The following is a 14,804-nucleotide window of genomic DNA, read 5'->3' on the forward strand; positions in this document are numbered from 1 at the left end:
CCCTGCATTCGCATTTTTTCTGAATAGAGACACCCTCTCTGTAAATGTGAACTGCCGGTGACTCTCAACTCGCCTCCTTGTTTTCAGAGAAATTACACCATCACCCGTTCAAAAGAACCATGCGAAACAAGGGGCGCTAACGCTTACCTTGCCGGCGACGTTAACGCTGGCACTCATCATGACGTTGCGCCGGAGAGAAACGTGGGGAAGTGCAAAGCACGCAGTGATGCACCGTTGTTTCCTACTGGAACATGCCAATCGCTGATAATGGGTGATGGGAGACAGAAGACTCCGATAGAACACGGAGACTCGCAGTCCGCTTTTAGTTTACGCGCACGCTGCGAATTTTCGTTCTTCAACAACGCACAAGAGAAATCTCCTAACGACACTACCTTGGAGGTCAAGATCCGGTGGCTATATATCCTATACATGCGGAGTGGCCAGTGAACGGTTGCACAGCATTTTTTCATTCAAGAAACTCGTCCGCAGACGCGGCCTGCGTCGGCTTTGCGAATCGGGAGAGGGGGAGCGTAGGAGAGGAGTGAGAGGGGAGGAGATATGCGCGCGCAAAGGAATAGGAATGCTTAGAGGAGAAAGAGGAGGCAGCGAGCGTAGGTTAGCGGATACTCCCTGCGTCGGCGTTGCGGGGCGAGGGGGAAGAGACGCTCTTGCGCAGTAAGGATGGTCACGCCGCACACCGGATCGAACTCAATCCTAAGCTGCTTTGCACCGAAAAGCAACGGAGACGTCACGGCAACCCGTGATAAATATCGCAACAAAATCGTGTTGGTAACCTCCGAGCCACTCATTTCATGTACTACCGTCTACCTTTCCTCCGTTTCTAATCACATGAGCTGACGTTATTGGCGCGAACGCTTACGTACGAATAATGCGTTTAGCGGCGTAAGCGTCATTGTAACCGGCAAGGCGAAAAAGGAGAACACGGGTCACGCGGGTATAAAAGACGCCGATAGCGAATAAAGCGGGAGGAGGAAGATAAAAAGGAAGTGGCGAGAGGACCGGTTCCGCGACAGCCACCCACGGCGCCACAGTAGTGCACGCTATCGTGTTGCCGCCCATTACGTTGTTATTGAAGTATGTGGCCAGGGTGTCCACTGTTACCACAACATGTGAAAATAAAGCACTGCATGAGCGGAAGCCCGTCTGCGGCGCATGTTGTAGAACGCACCGACTCATTGCCTTCAATGGTCTCCCGGTTAGCGAGGAAGTCGTGGTAGACTCCGTACGGTGGTTGATGTAAAACGGGCTACGCGGTATTGTTCGTGCCAGTTAGGCTACTCACGGCGTTCTGTTTTTAATGTAAACCAAGTACATATACGCAAAATAATCTCAACAAGTTCGTTCTGAACAATGAAGGACGAAGTTCGTAGACATATGCGTCGTCTACCGCTGCAGCTAAAAGAGCTGTACGAGTGGAGGGGCCAGAGTTGGGCGCCATCGGAGAAGGGACATTCGCCTTAACTTATCGGAAAATGAGAACACTTAAACAGCCACGCTTAGAATTTGCATTAGGCAATATCATATACTATGGTGAATCTCTGTCAAATCTGTATTTTTTCCCCTCTTAGACTGCTATGTTTCCACATGACACTCACAATCGCATGCACATGGTCTCTGAAAAGTTTTATTTTTTTTCTTGTGATTCGCAGAAATGTCTTGACTACGAGTGGTACCAGTGAAGGTCGAGCGTCTTGTCTGATAGCGCTCCCTGAAACCACCAGTGTTTTTCATACGACGTTCTCATGGCATTTGAAATTTGAGGTTGTTGTATTACATTCAGAGGGCAGCGTCAAGTCTACCAGCGAGGCCCCACAAAACGGCCATACCTGTTCATCGCATGTGTCTACTCTCGCTACGTCGTTGGGCATGTTCTCAGGCTACGCAGCAGCCCTGAAAACTTGTTCGAAAAATCAGCATCGTCAGGCACCAAACACCCTGTATATTCGGACGTAGCCATATCTCCATACCCCAGTGCCAAAGCTGAACTTTAGCGCATTGCGGTGTGTTTTATAACGACATAGCATACACGAATGTAAGAAAGCGCACTAACGCAGCCGTGTGTGGTTCTCCACCAAAAATACGATAGGCCTACTTTACGAAAAAAAAAAATGCATCCGCGATAGGTGTAAGCTATATTCGTTCGCAATGTAAGTGCACTCTGGATCGATTTGCGGTTGCCTCATTACGTTAACCAGTTCTTCAAGTCTAAGAGAGAGAGTTTTGTTGGGAGATTCATTGATCCTGACTTAAGAATGCGACCCGAAAAGTGGGACAGTGTTCGAGTGGCCTGTTCGGGGGAGAGAGAGAGAGAGGCACACACAGAGAAAATATGAAGGTATGGAGGTCGACCGCGTTGTATTTTTTATACGCTACCCCATAAACATTCTAGGAGGAAAGAAACTTCGCATGATAGTATTTCTAAGAAGGTAAAATGACCTAAGCTACTCGGGTGGTCCTAAAAAGCCACACTGAGTCTACAGCAAGTGTCTGACTAAATATTTACCGTCCAAATCTGACGTAGTTGGGTAGAGGTGACGTCAATACCTAATGATATGTTCGGCCTTCAAAGACTGCTCGAGGAGAAAGAGTTGTTGATTTGCTGAATAAGCGACAGAATTGGCGACTCATTCTATTGTACGTGCTGCTTTGCCATTAGACCACCGTCATCGTAAATGATACTTCTTGCGTCCGCGTTGCCTGCTAATTCTAGTTACGCAGCAAGTTTTTTTGTGAATCGGGGTTCGAAAACTTTAGTTTGCGAGTCCAGATGGCATTTAACTAGTGAAAAATGGCGGTGAAATAGTGACAATCAGATAAAACTTCTTCAAATGTTCCTGAGCCGCTTTCCCAAATACTCATTGAATGACCTCAGAGTTCCTTCCATCGCGAATTTGTAGTGCAAAGGTTTCTCGAGGGCAGCAAAAACGAAAAGAGTTACAGTTTCTTTTAGTCGCACAAATTAGTACCGATGAGCGCACTGGAAGCTGCATGGGAGGCGGTGACAAAGGGACAAGACTATACGCCAACACACTTCAAGTGAAATGTCTGCCCGGTCCTGGTGCATGCGATTCCAATGTGCGCTGCTACTGTTGCTCCAATTGTAGCACACTAAAAAGCGCAGCACCGATACATCACGTCAAGAAGCGCATCTAAACCTAACTTCACTCTCCGTTTATGTCAGTCATCGGTCAATAGTAGCAATCTGTGAAAGGACAAAATCTGGCAACCATCGGTAGCATCGATGAGAGTGCGGAAGGACGTCTAGATCATAATAAAGGCCATCAGAAGGTGGCAACTTCGCGACTCTCTTCTACATTCTGCGCGTTGTGAATGACCACAGAGTTTAGCTTGAATATTCACGGCAATTTTTGCTGTCCATAGAATGTGTTTTTTTTTTTTCACAAACCCGAGGGGTGGTTGAAGGCCGCAGGATTACGTATCTTACACGAGGTATATGTAGGGAAGAAAAAAAATTGCGACCGTTAACTGGTAATGTACCGTGAGATAAACGTGGGCCGCCAATGGAATTGCGCAGATCACACTGTAACACAGATGCATCTGTGACGCAGCGTTCCTGCGTGGCAGTGAAGCCAATCCTCATGAATTAATTCAAGAGATCTATTGCTGACCACCTTTTATTTTGAGCGCTGTTGTGCTGTTGTCGAGATTGGCCAAGGGCATATCTATAAGTATGTACATGGTCGGAGTGCAAAGGCGGGCGAGCGAGCACTCGCGCATCTTTTCATTCCGGCCGTGGTATGACATGTTCTTTGAAGATGGCGCTCCCAAGTCGATTGATTGACTTGAGGGGTTCAAGGTCCCGAAATCATCATATGAATATGAGAGACGCTGTAGTGGAGGGCTCCGGAAGTTTCTACCCCCTAGGGATCTTTAACGTGAACCCAAATCTGAGCACACGGGCCTACAGCATTTTCGTCTCCATCGAAAATGCAGCTGCCACAGACATGACTCGTACCACGACCTGCGCGTCAGCAGCCGAGTGGCCACTAGACCACGGCGGCGGGGCGTGGGCGTTCAAAAGAAGTGTGCAAAATAACCTACGGTGGAATACAGGGCTTCTCCAAAAAGTAGCAGGACTTTTTTTTGCGTGATAACCTGTCACAGCGCTGATTGGGTGGTGCGCGGTTTTAGCTACACGGGCGCACCGGTCGTCTCTTAGCGTTCACGGAGATTGCGACAACGTAGCGTTTATTAGAGCAGCATTACGCGGTGAAGTTCTGCTACAAACTGTGCATGATTGTGAGCGAGACCCATGCCATGGTCAAAATAACTTACAATAATGATACCAAGGGACGATCCGGTGCTTCTGAGCGGAACAAGCTGTTTCGGGATTTAAGAGAGCCAGTTTAAGATTAGCAACGATCAGGGGGCCCTTTAACGGCAAAAAGTCACCACAATGCATCGAACCGTGCACACCACCTATGCCACCACGGACTTCCAGACCGAACCACCTCAGTCTTATCTTTCAACTTCTTCTTATCCCTCCTCCTGTTAGCTAATCCTGAGGTGTCCTCTTCCTCCTACGAGAGAGGTGATGGGTTCACTTTTTTCTTCATTTTCCTATTATTTCACTTCTCTCACCTCCACCCCACCACTTCCCAGTTTCCAGGATGCTATAGATAGCAGGAATTCTACACACCTCTGTTGTATTTTTTTTTTGTACGTCTGAGCTCTAATAGGTCGCAGTGCTTAAGGTAACGTGCCTTTAGCCGTGAAACTAACAAAAATAAAGACGTAAGAACAGTGCACAAGGCTGACACACAAAGAAGTGGAAAAGGTAAGTCAGGTAAGTCATTTCATTTATTTTCATTTAGCAGGAGAGATACGCCGAGACAAAACTATGTTCCGGGACCAAAACCAATATCGCGTGAGGGGAAAAAAAGTCGCACATTCTTCGACATCCATCACTAACGTTAGCGACAGTGACCACTCGTAACGTACGTATAACATTTTTTTTTTTCCTGGGGAGGGAGCCAAACCTTTCCATACGTATGCCCGTGCATGTGTTGACATTTTTGTGTATATATACACATTCAAAAGTAAAAAATTTACCCCCTCACCTCTCTCCCTCGAAGCTACGAGTCCACCTACTAGAGGATGCTTTACCATTCTCGACTAATTTAACAAGGTCCCGAACCTCGGCCCACCAATCGTTTATCTCTTTTGTTATCTTTCACAGACGTACTTTTGTTGAAGCGGCCACCGAGGCCACTAATCTACACAGTCACCCATTATCCAGCAATTAGAAAATGCGCTCAAGGGCATCAGAGGACAGCACAGCCAGATAGGACAAAAAAAATTCGCACACGAAGAGTTTTCTTTTATTCGGACGCTAGAAAGACGTAATCAAGTTGTGACACAAGCTTTCACGCGTCTTTGACACTCGTTTATTGCAGGAAAATAACTATTTTACCGCCACCTATAAGCGCGTTCTAAGCACGTTCACAAACCACGCCACCAGTATACTGCTACTACTACCCCGATAACGGCTACGGCCACACAGGATGCAGAAAGGCAGCTTCGCTGTAGAAACTTTTCGTTGACCATACAAGCATCCACTATAAAGTTACTATGCCAGTCAGCCACTTCACTGGCTTTATATTTAGGGCCAGAAGCTAGAGCCTGGCGTTGTCCAATAGGCATATCTTTACGAGAAGCAGCGAATATAAACAGAGCCATACTCGTGTCCCTGTAATGAAGGCGAGAAAAAAACCGGTCTGCGATTAATAATTGTCACAGCAAGCACCATATTAGATTAACACTCTGAACAAAAGCAACGTAGTTCGAAGGCGACGGACGCGTTGTTTTTAAAGAAGTGTATGACAACCACTCCAGCATGCTTCGGTGAAGTTTGAAAGTACCTATGATGCATTGGGCAACCAATCCTGCCTATGTATATTGAGAAGAAATGCGCACAAAGTGTTTCGCAAAATACCTCGAAGAGCAGCCGTCGATCTAAATCGACACAGAATCAACTCCACTGGAAGAAGTCATACAAACGCGGCTTAGTGCAAGGCCGACTTCTGCGGGTATGAGAAAGAGAAAGACTGTTGATAGGCTACTTGAGGCCAGATTGTTTGTCAAAACTAGGTGACACCTAAATAGACCTATAATTAGTATTAATATAATTATTCAAAATACATTCAAAAGCCTTCCGTGATTAAGTAGAGGTGCATATCAGCGTTGTTTGCTTGTTTATACACCACACTGCTAATACAGAATGGAATACACGTGAAAAATAAACAGAGGTCACTGAAAAATAAAACATTAGAAGATCACAAAATTACGCTACATTATGTTTACACGTATGAAACACCACAAAATAAGTCCGAAAAACACTACAAAGTCTATAAAAATAATAATAATGAGAAGGGAAGGTGGCTAGTAGTGAGTGAATTGAAGTTTACAGTGTAAGCCAATGCTAAAAATAAATCGGCAGTCGTTTAGCCAATGCTAGCCAAGATTACCCAATGCCCACTATCTCTGGTACTATGCGAGTAAGTACGGTAGGCCAGGATACCTCCGCTCGCCTTTCAGTGCTACAAATCACGAGTGGAAAAAGCGTGCGCGTATAAAATGCAAATTTCCCCCTGGCATATCTATCCTGGCGATCCGTTGAAGCTGTACGCGATTGAAGAGCTCGCATTGATGGCTATTCTGTTGGAAAGACGAGCCTGTCAGATCAAGCCGCTATGCATCGTACATCAGGCCCGCGGCAACGCAGTGCCACTGTTCAGCAAGCTTCATTGAATGATACCCTCTGCGCAGAAACCTGCAATGGTTTCTTGATTTGATGTCATCGTGGCGCTCCACTTTCGCGGCTAGGGACTTCCGATCTGTTTCAGTTGAAACGATCATCTCTGTAAAAGGCCCTGATTTTCCCTCAGTCATAAAACATCTTAATTTTTGGCAAGTTATCCATCTTGGGCCATAATGTCTGATGAGCTACGTCCAGTAGATACAACATTGAGCTCCAGGGTGACAAGTGAAATGGCTGATAATTTGTGTAATGCTGACGGTGGCAACTTCGGAGAGCAGTCTGCGCCTTCTTCGGCAGGTCGAAAGGCACACAGTACAACCGAAAGTCGTCATACAGATGGGACTGGAAAACTTGAGCGACAACGTGAAACCGCCGTGAAAGGTTGGACAACCTTCACCGAGGAACCGCTGGCGCCAGGTAAATATGTATCAAATTCTCTATCTGAGTTCATGGAAACTACTGAAGTCATGGCATTGGAAAATAACAAATCTAGTACAGAAAGATTTGATCAAATGAGCACGTTAGACACAGCAGCAATAGGTGAACAGGAACCCATGACTGCAGATGACCTGATGGTAACTTCGGACCGCATATTTGAGCCCACAGGTGGTACCAATGAAACCAGGTGGGCTGCCACAGGACTGGGTAAACTGCTAGGGTCTCGAGAAACAATTCATGAATTATTGTACGATACGTCGGAGAAATCCATCGAAAAAACTGTCAGAAAGAAAATCTTCATAAAGAAACCCTTCAGTGCGGGTTCTCCGACGTCTGAGTACGGATGTATACAGGCAAATTTGTTGGTTGGCATGGAGAGTGATGGCGGCGCGTCATTCAAAACCACTAACCTCGAAGATAAGAACTTGTCCACTACAGAGTTTGAGCGCCTGATATACAAGTCCAACACGAAGATAGGCAAAGCACCAGCTGGATCACCAGAGGGCCATGTCAGGAAAAGATATCGTTGGGATCGGCGTGAGTCAGAAGTTACAAACAACACCGAGAACATGCCGATGACAAGCCAGCAGAAGGCAGAGGTCAAACGAAAGACGAGAGAACTAAGGACAGTACTATTGAACGGTCGCATACTAAAGGTCACCACGGAAGAGCAAGAGGACAACCAGGCCTCTGGGCTCAATGTGAACGGCATCGCACCTCTTCCTGACGCGCAGTTCTACAACCTCGCTGTGGTCGATCCCAAAGAAGCACCACGAGCCATCTACCGAAAACGAGACACCGACGGCGTGCCAGTAGTTTTCACCAGCACGGTTGCCGACGTCTCCTTTTGGGACCTGAATCCGAATCACTTCGCTCGCGAGCTGCGAGCCGTGGCAGGCGACGAGATCCTGAGCCACCGCATGACGAACCACGGTGCTTTAGTGCTTTACGTCAATACCGGCGAGATGGCTCGGAAACTTCTCAAGCTGACTACCGTCGCCGGCATGCCGGTCACCGTACACGTTCCGCGCTCGTACTCCAAGAACATGGGCAAGATCCGCACCGTCCCCTTCCACTACACTGACGCCGACATAGTCACCACGCTAGCCTATATCGGAGTCGTGAAGGCGCGCCGTCAGTGCAAGAACCTGCGGATGATAGATGGTACCAACGTTCGATTCACGCGAAGCAACGTGGTGCTCACGTTTCGAGATGACGTCCAGCTGCCGTCACACGTGCGGCTGGGCTTCCTCAGGTTTCCCGTCGAACCGTACGTCGAGCCTCCCATAATGTGTCGCAACTGCCAAGGCTACTGGCACATGGCCCGGGCCTGCTACAGGCCGCCTCACTGCCGAACCTGCGCGGGACCCCACTTTCACACGGAGTGCCAAAGTAAGGACCGGCCCCGCTGCGCCAACTGCCGAGGTCCGCACACGGCAGTGCATTTCCGCTGCCCCGTCAGGCGAGAGGCGTACAAAAAGAAACGTTACGAGTTGGCTCATTTCGCGACGTGAGCTGACAGGCAACCAAGACGCTATATGGTTCACGCTTACATGATCGAAAAGCATAACATAACACTTCTTCATGGGTGTGTTCAAATCTGTCATAATTCAACAGTTGACCACGTGTAAGAATCCGGTTCAAAAGTTGCTTGTGCACGGTTTTCACACTAGTTTCACTTAGTTCCGCACGTGGAGTCACTTATCACGACATTTTTTTTTCGCAATATTAAGTTTTCCTGACATCGCTCGCTTGTCTTAATGTTGAATTGATTAGTTGCGGACCCTCTAGAATGAAGCCTATAGGCTTCATTCATAGGTTAAGCATGCTTCGGCTGTCATTACTGTTAAAACAGAGCTAATGCTTCCCAGGAATAAAATGATTCGCTTGCCTGGTGGTTAGCTTTAGTTGCGAACAAAATCGACATGTCACGAATGGTAAGTAATAATAAACGATCATTATTTAAATTTATATTTGAATTCGAAGTTATTGTAAACTTTCCTAAGGCTAGGGTGCTAATGATCGAAGTGCGCAAGTTGCAGAACATAAAAAGCAGTGACCCCCCCCCCCCTTACCCCCTTCCACGAGAAAAAAAAACTGACTTCCCGCCAGTGGGGTCGTATTCTCACCAAGGGCATGTAGCGTAGCGGAAGTGATGAGTCATGTCTCGCATTTAAGTGTACATCCCTTCGAGCCAGTCTTTCTTTGTAAGTCGTGATCCACTTTCACAGTGCGAAGAAAGCGACGAACGTGGAAAGTAGCGTCCGAGATCAGTGCCCACACAGAATCAGATCTCGGAAACCAATCTTGAGAGCTTCCATTTTCATATACATCACAAAATAAAAATGTGTAGTTGTGTTAGATAACAATTGTCCTGATTATCTTATATCTCGCAAGGCTGAAGGACGTGTCAATAACGAAACAAATTGGTTCCATGCCATCACGTGAACACGAACGCTCCTGAGGAGTCCTTCAACTCTAGTTTACCCACATTTCTCCCCCTGTACCTAAGCAGCCTTCACTCGCGTAAGTGCGCCAGTAATATTAAAACAACATTCACATTTATTTTCGCATTTTTTTTTCAATATTGGGCACGTTTCTTTAGACCGTGTAGAACGTATTACCAAAAGATTTTAGGGGCTTGTCTGTTGGCGCCGTTAACGTGCGCTGTAGCCGTGATGACGATGATAATGACGCTGATGGCGATGAACATAATGTCGATGATGATGATTATGAACAACGGCTGGCTTATGCAGTATATTACGTCTCGATAGGCTTACCACGAAATTTCATATGACTGGAAGCAACAAACAACCACCAGTGGAACGTGCACAGACCTTGTCTTTGCCAACTTCAAACTGGAACCAATATGACAAAGCAGTAATATTGAAGACAAAACAAAGTTCAATACTCAGCACAAACACCATTTATGACCAATAAACATTCGTATATATGTGTACACCGGTTTGCCAATCATTCACTGGCATGACTGGTCAATGTCATAGGTCATTTACGGTAACACCGAGTGATCCTATACTGCATCGCCAACTAATTAACATTCACTTTGTGGATATGCCTTGTTTTCTTTCTTTTTACCTATCTGACAATTTGGCTTGTACATTTATATTCCTGTAAAGCCTACACACGTTGCAGGTAGTTCTGAAGCGACTTCGGCAAGGTTATCGCATGCGGATTCGCACCGAGGAAGAGTCTTCTCATCACGTAGACCATTGCCCTTTCCAGAAGCACGCCTCGTGGAAGCGTTATTTTTTTCTACGGAAGTAATATGGAGGTAGGCCATAAATGGTAAGTATTGTGCTGCAGGCACCCGGAGACCGAAAACCAGCGAGTTTAGCGTGTCTTCTTCATTTTTACGCAAATGTCACATTTAGACCAGCGCTTATAGCAGCGTCACAAGTACACAAGAACACGGACGTCGCGCAACTAGTACTATGTAACTATTACTATATACCCGCACTAGTACCATGTAATTAGTACTATGTATGGAAGTCCCGTAACCGGAACTATGTACGCACCACAGGGTTTCAGTTTACCTACAAGACGCAAACGAAATTCCTATCCTGCCCAAATCAGCTGATGTTCCGACGATGACGACGACATCGTTGGTATGTTTGTATCCCTTTTTCTCTGTTACTTTGCTTCAAGGTGCCTGGCAGAGATTATTCCGTGAAAAATAAAGCTTGTAATGCACTCGCGTAACTTCGTGATGAAGTCACAGATCGCCCAAATTTGGGACATAATCATGATGTCCTTCAATGACGTCCGGACATGACATTCTCCTTTGGTAAGAGATGGGCCGATCCCCGAGTGTAAAACGTCTTGTCCACAAATATATGTATACCTTAAAAGGGCCAAAACATGGTCCCCCACGAAACGACAGTTTTCCGCGAAATATAGAAGCAGAGGGTGATTGCGCGTACACTTTTCTGGAAAAAAAATTTACTTTTATTGCAAAATAAGCCCTAAAAGAAAACGGCTATACACCCAGCCCACCACCGGCGGCCGCCATATTGCCATGGCGTCTGTGAGATCATGTGCTTCAAGGAATGGAGTCGTTGTCTTTTTAAGTATCAGCCGCTGCAAACCGTTCAATTTTCAATGTAGAGCTAGGGAAAGCTCCAATATAGCTGCATCGCACGACTAAGAAACAATATCGTATAGGCCCAAATAAAGATACCTGCACAAGTGGCTGGTTACGTCACGGCTCGCGGGTGAACCACTGTTGTCAGACTCTCGGGCCGCTGGTGTAATTGCAAACATGCCCGTTATAGGATAGGATAAGTTACCAAGGAAAACAATTACGCCGAAATTTCGCCAGCTTGTTTGTGAATGACTAAGGGTTAACCCACATCACACAGACTATGAGCGCAAATTGGGTGTCACGATTTTTTTAGTGCATTACCAATTATGCAACAAGCTATCGGCTATCTAGCGATAGACAGCGCAACACGCGAATGAAGTTTTCTTTCCAAATGCATAAAACTTTGACCCTCGAATGTCGAAACAAAATTGCAAACAGAGCATGAAGGCAAGCGTAAGTTCAAAGGCTCTGTTCTGTTTTCTGTTCTGTTTTAACTGTTTTGCTGTGGAGAGGTTGAGGAGCTTATTGCCTCGGCTACTCCATATCACAAAGTTCTGCAGCGAAAAATAAAATAATAATACAAAACGGTACCCAAAAATTAACAATACGGAAAAGAAAAAAGAAAACACATAATAGCACACTGAAACCAGTTCAAATAACATGCCAATACACAGTTTTCTTCACGCGGTTCACTCGTTCATTTTTTTTCTTATGCACAATATTAAACAAAATATTATTTAGAACTAACAGGCAACAATGTCTGGAATAGTATAGGGGACATTATCAGAAGTAATTGTAATGTAAATGTGAAGAAAGAGAAGCGGACGAAAAGATGAATTCTCACACACCAGCAGGATCCGAACCTGCGACCTTTGAATAACGCGTCCGATGCTCTAATACTGAGCTACGGTGGCGGTCACCCCCTCGTCAAGTGTCAGTCAGCGCCACCTGTTGCCATTAAGGTGAGTGTGCAACCCTCTTTTTTGCCTGTTTGGCGTAACGTAGTACGTGATCTTATTACGAGGTGGCAGCTGACTAATAATTCCCTCGCATGCCACCTCGTGGCTTCAAGTGTGCCAGAACGAGACTCTTGCTATGAATGAAGGAAAATAAGGTTAAGGACTTGGTGTCTTTGTTAGACACAATATTGATGAGAACTAACAGACAACAATGCCAAGGAAAGCATAGAAGACTTTATTAAAAGTAATTGTAATGTAAATGTGAAGAAAAAAAAGTGGACGAAAAGATAACTTGCCACCGGCAGGGTAGATAGAACAAGTCTTTTATTTTTATTTCAGTTCATAAAGAGTGTACTTGCACAAACAAACACTTCATGTTGAAGCTTTACCTAACAAGTAAACCACTGAGAAACTGGTTTACCTAACTATCTGCACCTAAACATTCCCTTGATGTAATGAAAAAACACTACTACAGTGTATTTCGCTAAATTCCAAGAAAATGAGTCATACAGCATAGTTTAAATAATAACGCTAAAGCATGATAAGCATGATGACGGAGTATTAGCGGGGTAAGCAGACGGGAGAATGAGAAGGAAATAATGGAGGAAACATAGGAAGAAGGCAGGGAGCTAGACATAACGAAAAGTCTTCCGCTTGGCTACCCTTCAGTGGGGTAATAGTGAAGCGAGAAAAAAAGCACACGTTGCACCCACTATACCACGGGCTCACTTCGACATGTGGCGAACGCGACATTCATCGTCAGCCGTGAAGAAACTGCAGTACATGCGGTTCTTATTGGGCCCAGAGATCAGCGTGTGTATGGAATAAAATAAACCACTTTGCTTGACTGTTAATGACTGTTAATGAAACTTTCAGTGAGCGACGACAGAAACATATTCTCGTATTGATCCTACATAAGAACTTGGTTGCAAGTACACTGAAAAATTCTACTCCTGGGCCGGCCGCCACCGCCACAGCTGCGGATCGCTTCCATCGCCGTCGCTGCCACTAGGAGATAGTACTCACCATTGATGAGCTGCTCGACTGGCTTTGGGACGTCCGCCAAGCCGAAAATGATGCCCGGGTTCAAGGACTTCGAGCAGTCACCCAAGGCTCCGCTATTCTCATCGACGGAGGCTTGGACGGGACAGGGGTTCAATCCCTGAGGGCACCCCTCCTCCTCACCGGAAGGATACTTCCGACTCACTTTAAATAAAGTTCATTCATTCATTCATTCATTCATTCAAATCCATTCAAGTAGTTCGCTGAGATTTCTGACAGGTGTGATGAAATACTGCAAGTAGTGAAATGCACGCTGCGTGCTAAAATAAAGCAGTTTGATAACATCTTCCTCAAGTCAATCACAGGTATTTGGCTTTTTGTCTTTATCTGTGTCTGTCCCGAATTTCCAGAAAATCATTTTGAAGTACAGCTAATTACCAGGTTAGTTGACTCATCTTCATTTACAGAATACACTGAGGTGATGCTTGCAATTTTTATTTCAGTCAATTAAACTATTACCTATAGCCAGAAAGCTTGATAAGTGCTCGCTTTGACGGTGAACTGTTTATTTTAAGTGACCCTAATCAGGTGATTGTATTATAATGAGGCCCACTTCTAGGCATGCCCCAAAAAAGCTGCAAAGCCCCCCTGCTTGTCTTGCACTGAATAATAATACCTGAGGTTTTAAGTCACAAAGCTATAATATGATTATGGAAGGCGCCGTAGTGGGAGGGATTTGGAAACTTTGACCATCTTGTATACTGACATCGCATAGTACATGGGCCTCTATTATTTCACCTTCAAACCAAATGCGACCGCCACGGCCGAGATCGAAACAGCCACCTTTGGGTCATCAGCCGAGAACAGTAGCCACTGTTCCACCGAGCTGGCCATGAACACTAGGCACCATGTCTTTACGACGTCACCTGTTCAAGTGTCTCCGTAGGTAGAACGCTAAAGCGACATGGGATAAGGCTGGCAACACGACAACTACGCAGGATGAAACGGCATTTGCAAGAAACTGCAGGGACTCTCGACAAGCGATCCCAGCCCAGACTGGATGATCGTGAAGGTGTGCAAGGTACGTTCGCAATGAGAAGGAAAGTAGTTACTGATGTTTAAGTATAACCGCAAGAATCTGAGTGGCATATCCTGGGCACTGCCCCCCACAAACACGAGGGATGCGTGACACACGTACACGGATTACAGAGTATAGTACTGCGCGCGCATACGACTACGCGCGCGTGTGTGATTTTTTTTCCTTAGTTTTGCGCGTTGCGACTTCAATCTAGCGTATTCCCACGCTTTATATAGCGCTTGACTTTCGCTAATAGGCCTTGTGGCAGTATGAACCAGCTATCCAGTTAAGCATACAATGTATACGGCGGTGAAACGTATTTTAGAACAACGATTACCTCCTATTGATCGAGATAGTTCCCCTTGTATACTAATGAGGTTAAAGAGCAATGTTATCAGATGGCAAGAACTGCTGATACAACGA

The 14,804-nt window shown here is 45.8% G+C and overlaps 1 protein-coding gene across 5 annotated transcripts in view; it reads left to right on the forward strand.

Moving 5' to 3' along the window:
• LOC119163735 (uncharacterized) overlaps positions 1–10,199 on the forward strand; it is a 60,959-nt gene extending 50,760 nt beyond the window's left edge. For 2 of the 5 annotated variants that reach the window (XR_012886062.1, XR_012886061.1), the window contains 2 exons: positions 1,671–7,219; positions 10,015–10,199. The gene's annotated coding sequence lies outside the window, so the exon portion shown is untranslated. Of the gene's footprint in view, positions 1–87; positions 1,159–1,670; positions 7,220–10,014 lie in introns of those variants that run through there. The other 3 variants (XR_012886064.1, XR_012886063.1, XR_012886065.1) reach the window with 3 other exon arrangements.
• Positions 10,200–14,804: the final 4,605 nt, after the last annotated feature.

This window comes from Rhipicephalus microplus, chromosome 9, assembly GCF_043290135.1.
Source record: "Rhipicephalus microplus isolate Deutch F79 chromosome 9, USDA_Rmic, whole genome shotgun sequence".
Classification (NCBI taxonomy): domain Eukaryota; kingdom Metazoa; phylum Arthropoda; class Arachnida; order Ixodida; family Ixodidae; genus Rhipicephalus; species Rhipicephalus microplus.